This window comes from Corvus moneduloides, chromosome 1, assembly GCF_009650955.1.
Source record: "Corvus moneduloides isolate bCorMon1 chromosome 1, bCorMon1.pri, whole genome shotgun sequence".
Taxonomy (NCBI): domain Eukaryota; kingdom Metazoa; phylum Chordata; class Aves; order Passeriformes; family Corvidae; genus Corvus; species Corvus moneduloides.
In genome coordinates, this window is record NC_045476.1 from 3,439,412 (window position 1) to 3,445,423 (window position 6,012).

Below are 6,012 nucleotides of genomic sequence, written 5' to 3' on the forward strand. Positions count from 1 at the left end.
TTTAATCCCCTATATAAATATAAGAGCTTGGGAGTTTGTGATGGTGATATGAGGAAAATATTGCCATTTACATTCATGTAGCCATAAAATAAATTCTTTCTTTCTTTCTTTCTTTCTTTCTTTTTCTTTTTTCTTTCTTTCTTTTTCTTTCTTTCTTTCTTTCTTTCTTTCTTTCTTTCTTTCTTTCTTTCTTTCTTTCTTTCTTTCTTTCTTTCTTTTTCTTTCTTTCTTTCTTTTTCTTTTTCCTTCCTTCCTTCCTTCCTTCCTTCCTTCCTTCCTTCCTTCCTTCCTTCCTTCCTTCCTTCCTTCCTTCCTTCCTTCCTTCCTTCCTTCCTTCCTTCCTTCCTTCCTTCCTTCCTTCCTTCCTTTCCTTTTTCCCTTCCATCCCTCACTTATCCACAAAAAAGATCCCCTTTTTTTCTTTAATAAACCCTAGAGATATACAACCACTTACCAGAACCAGAATCCATCTTCACTTCAGGTCTAGCTCTTACCAAAACTGATGCTCACAGAGGTCACTATAAACCTACGAAGTTTTCTCTCAAAATTCCATTGAAATGTATTTAAATAACACTAAATCCCTAAGAAAACAAAATAACTGGGAACTACTGAGGTTTTGTCACAATGCTATGGGGGCACTCAGTGATTTTTAGAGCTGACATCATAAATGTGTTCACTACTGTCACAACCAAGTGACCAAGTGACCACAGGGACGCCGTGAATGAATTTCCTACAGCTGAGCAGCCAAGCAGCTGTGGCACTAAGCCCAGACCAGCTGTTAATTCTTTTTTTTTTCTTGGCATCTCAGGTGGATTTAAAGCTTGAATTGAGCTCTATACAACCACAACAGCCCTGCTGCCTGCACCAAGCTCCAGGCTTTTGCTCCAAACCCACATTTTCTGCGTGTTGGGATGTAGCTGAGAGCCCTGCTGCTGGCAGGAGCTGCTTTAACTCAAACACCAGCTCTGAGGCACTGATTAATCCATCCAAATGATTCAGCCTTTGCTTTGGAAACTTTGCCATCTGTTGCTTCTCCAGACCGAAGGGCCCCACAGACCATCCCCTCCCAGACACGCCACCAGCAATGCAAGATATTCCCACAGGGAATGCAAAGTATTCTCACCATGCCTGGATTTGTCCATCTTCTGCCATGGAAAGTCATCATGGCCCTGAGGGTGGGCGCCAGTGTGGCTGGAAAAGTGAAGTGACACATCTTCCACTCAGCTCTTTCAGTGTCTTCAAAATCAGCTCCCAGGCTGTGTGCTGGGTGGTCCAGGAGCCTGTGGATTTTATTCACGGATGGGTAGGAGCTCCAGCCCTGCCTAAATCCACGCTTGGGAATCTCACAACCTGTATGAGGCTTGGCAGGTTGGCCTCAAGAGCTCCTGGGGCTCACTCCACCAAGGGATGTCCAGTGTCAATAGGTGGCACAGCCTTCTAGAAGAGGGACTTCCAGGTGCTTTTGCAACCATGAAATTGTCTAGATTGGAAAAGACATCTAAATCATGGAGTCCAACCCGGGCAAGCAGCGAGGGGAAAGAAAGATGTAATGTCCTGGCTGTAGGATGGATGGTGGAGTTCACTGGTGTGGAATGCTGAGAGTGTCACTGGAAAGGCGGTGAAATAATTCATCCACGGAAGGGAACATCTCAATTGATGTGTGCCGAGGGAATCCGGCAGAAGGAGACTCCTGTTTCAGAGGGATGGGGTCTGAGAAGGTCCCGGCTGCCATCTAGTGGAGTCGGGATGTGTCTTTAGGCTAAAATAAATATATAAATAGCACATACCACAGAGAACCAATCTCTGATCTGTAGGATAAATCGCGTCTTTACTCCAGGAAAAGTCATAAAAAATAAAGTGAAACTGGGGACAGAACCACATTGTAATGACAGGAAGCAGGGGGAAAAGGAACAGGGGATTAAAGAATCTCTTGTGACTGCTTCTGGAACAGTTTATGTCCTCCCTCTCCCCTCCATGGAAAACCACAAAAGGGTTTTCATTCCCGACTAAAGAAATTTGGGCTTTTTTCACAGTAATCAGATGGAATTTCAGTTCCCCCACCCCAATTTGTGGTCTACTCTGTGCTCTTTGCAACACAACTTTGCTTTTTTTCTAGGAAAGGGGGGGAGATGTTTCCACTGAAAGTTCACTTTGGAACTTTCTGATCAGCACTTTTTTCATGCTGTCCATCAGTGATGATGGTCAAACCCCACACCCAGAGAAGAGGGGAAGCTTAGGCCAGGCATGTAATCTGCTTCCCAGATTCCCACCTGTGACTCTGGCATTTCCCAAATTTTCCATTCATTTCTCCAATCTTGTCTTGAACCCACTTAGCCTTTGCATGCCTGGCAATGTTTTCAGTGCTGGGCAGGGTGTGAGGGAACTTTTCAAGGAAAAAACCTTCTCACTTCCACCTAATGCTGCTCATTTTCCTTTAAAATGCTTTCATTTTCCCTTTTCTCTGTAGATCCCACTGGCTAAGAAAGCACAGTTAACACAGAATAAACAGATTATCTTGTGGTTGTTTTCCCATCAAGATTTGGACTCAGAGTTCTGTTTTACACACTGGCATTATCTGTTCAGTCAGGAGATGGAGAAAATCCTTAAATTGTTCAGGCACTCTGTGGATACTTCTCCAGTTTCTTAAATCCCTTCAAATCATCAGAAACTACTCTATTACCAAAACCAGGTGTTTCCACAATTTCCTGTACACCTAATCCACTGGAACATGGGGCTTTTTCAGGTTGGAAACCCAAGTTATGCAAATAAAGCTAGTGCTTAGGAAGGAGAGGAGAGGCACTACCTCACCCTCTCATCATTTCCTAAAATGGATTCATCTACAACAGCTGGACATAAATCCCATTCCCAGTTAAAAGGTGTGGTTTTAGCTGTTTGTCCTGAACCACAGAATCCTAGAATGGTTTGAGTAGGAAGGGACCTCATTTAATTCCAAGCCCCTGCTACGGGCAGGGACACCTTCCATAGACCAACTCTGCCCATGCCCAGCTACAATACAGATAAAATGGTCTGAAAAGTTAACTGAGTGTGACAAGGGAAATAAAGAAACACACATTCATTTGTGTTAAAAAAAAAATTAAAGATTTATTCTGTTTTCCTGTCCCTTTAAGAAAGGTATTTATTGTCCCCTTTGACACAGCAGTTTTGTTCAATCACATCCAAAATGACAGGAAAATCCTATTGCTCCATAAAATTCCAAATAATATGTTAACATTCTTTTCTCATACTGTTAAATTTTAATGTATATATTAAAAATTGATGGCATTCAAAGCAAAATATAGTAGAAATAAACATTCCTGTCATTTAATTTATGTCACAAAATAGGAACACGCTGTATTTTTATTTGCAGCTAAACAATGTTATGTTCTGCAAGCTCAAAAATCATGAAATATTCATAGAAACTGCATTTTTTTTTAATTTTTTTAAACTCTTTAGATACAGGATTTTCATAGTGTGCCATAAAATCGTTTCCACAAAAACTTCCCCATCATTCTGACGTTTTTTGCAGCGGGCAGGACCTGATTAAAAGCTTTGTCCTTAAGGGATAATGGCACAACTTAAGAGTACCATATTAATAACTTAATTGGTAATATCAGAGCACAATTCAAGCCAGACAGTGATGGTGTAAATGGAATTGTGTCTCTTGCTGTCAAAGCTGATGTGTGTTGTGTCTGATCTCAATTTCCAGAGCTCTCCCTGATCAGCAGGAACAGCACCATCATAAATAAAGGATGTTCCAGGCTTGTTCCCAGCCCATTGCAGACAGACAGTGACATTTCCCTGTTCCTCCAGGTACCTACAGGCATCACAGCAGGTCTGGGATCTTACATGGAAGCATTTCAGGTACAAATTGGTTCAGGTAACAAATTTGGCCAGTAGAATTTTTTACTACAATAATCAATCTAAAAGTCACTTTGGGCCGCTTTTAATATTTTTATGTTTTCCCTTCTCTACAGTGTCCTGCTCTAAGGTCAGTGTCATTATCACTGTAGGACATCCCTTGGAAGAGGTACCAAGTGTTTACTGTACCAGGGCTTGAATCATAATTCAAATAAAACAAAATATTGAAAAGCTGTCCTTGCTTCACTGAAAACTGAAATTATTTCATGATGTAAAAACATTAATAGTGACCTCTCTTTGATGTCAGGTAAAGACAGAAGAACCAGGAGTGGTGGTCATTATGGGATCACTGCTTAATTTTGCTGATACAAAACAAATAGTGATAGTAGGACAGAATTTGCCATTAAAATAACAGTTCTAGTGTGTGGGGAAACATGCAAGGCACTAAGCTAGACAGAAAAAAGTCAGTGTAAAAGGGTTATTGCCTGACTAAGGGCAGATAACAAAATGATGACAAAAGTCATGGGCAAAACAGAAAATGCCACCTGAACGTGAATGTAGAAGAAACTAATCAAATGCTCCTGCAAAAAAAGAAAAAAAAAGAGGGATATTTTCATTCAAAAAAACTAATTGGAAGGTATTGCTTATTTTTAGGTATCTGGCAGATGTTTTTGAAGGTAGGAGCAGAAAAGTTAACCAATATCATACAATGAGTTGTGATATGACACTAAGGTCGAGACCAAGTGGCTTAACTTGCACCTAAGAAGGCAGAAACTTGAAAATAACACCAAAAACTGGGGTTTTTTTCTTTCTGCAGCCTGCAGTGAGATCAGCTCAAGCTCCCATTCCATGAAGCTCCTTTTTACTTCTGTCTTTACTCATTGCGTTGTAAACCCTGTAGCACTTTGCTCACCCTGGGAATAACTCTCTACCTTCAACACAGTTTTTCGTTGCTCTGGCCCTACTTCAGGTGAAAGTAAATCCCACTTAGCCAAATTTATTCTTCAAAGGTTAAGGAGTTTCTGCTGCCTATGCTTTTCATACTTGTGTTATCAAACCTTGCATGTGACAGATAAGAACTTGTAGAAAAATAATCTTAAGTGATGTGTGCACATGCTCCTAAACTCATGTTAAGACCAGTAAAAATAATTAAATTCAATGCAATTCCCTTCCTGAAAAGCCAAATTGCTTAAGTTTTTGAACTCTGCTCAACATTTTATATTCAATATAATATTTGCTACAAATGTACGGCAATCCTAATCTCCACGTCATGCCTTGTCATAACTTGATATTAATACTCTAATTAAATAGTTTGAGTCATTTCTTCTGATTTTAACCACTTCTGTTTCCAGTTTCAGCCATCCCCCAGGAAAATATTCCCTGTATAGTAGCCAGGGTTTATTTCAGGAAGGGATGAAATGATATCTGAAGATTCCTGCCCTTTTTCATGCTAGAAAAAGCTAGAAAAAGCTGAGATGACTGGAAAAGGACAAAGACCCAGTGTATAATAACCCTATTTAGGTGACAATGGATGGCACAGGTACTGAAATGCAGCCAAATAATTGTGCCTATTATAGATGATACAGAGCCAATGGAAATTATTTGGACAGACCAACTATTTTTGATGCAGAGGAATTTGGGGTCCATCCCTTAATCCAGGATTTTCTAAAAGCACAGAACAAGAGCCCTGAGAAGTTCCTGCATTCGTGTCCCCATCTGTTACTAACCCATCCATTTAATGTCAGAGTCATGGTGGCAATGTTATTTCAGAATTTCAGGGCCTAATTACAATCCAGAAAATCCATTTGATACAGTCAAGACTCACAAGAGTCTTGATATGACACTTGAAAACACTGCTTGAGGCAAGGAGACCAGAAAGTGCCATCACACCTCCAGAAATCAGCTGAGCCTCACAATGGTTGATCTGTTCAGCAAAAGGAAGAATTTTATTTGGTTTTTATTGCTTTTTCTCTTTTGCTTTCGGACCACAATGGTGTTCACAGTAAATTTGCTGATTTTCACACCAGCAGCAATGCACCAGCTGCAAGAAATTTTCTATCTAAACATTTCTGAGTAGAGATGGGTAAAATTTGCCTATCTTTCTTGAGTTATTACCCCAGGCTCCATTGTAGCTGGTAGAGACCATGGTCTTTG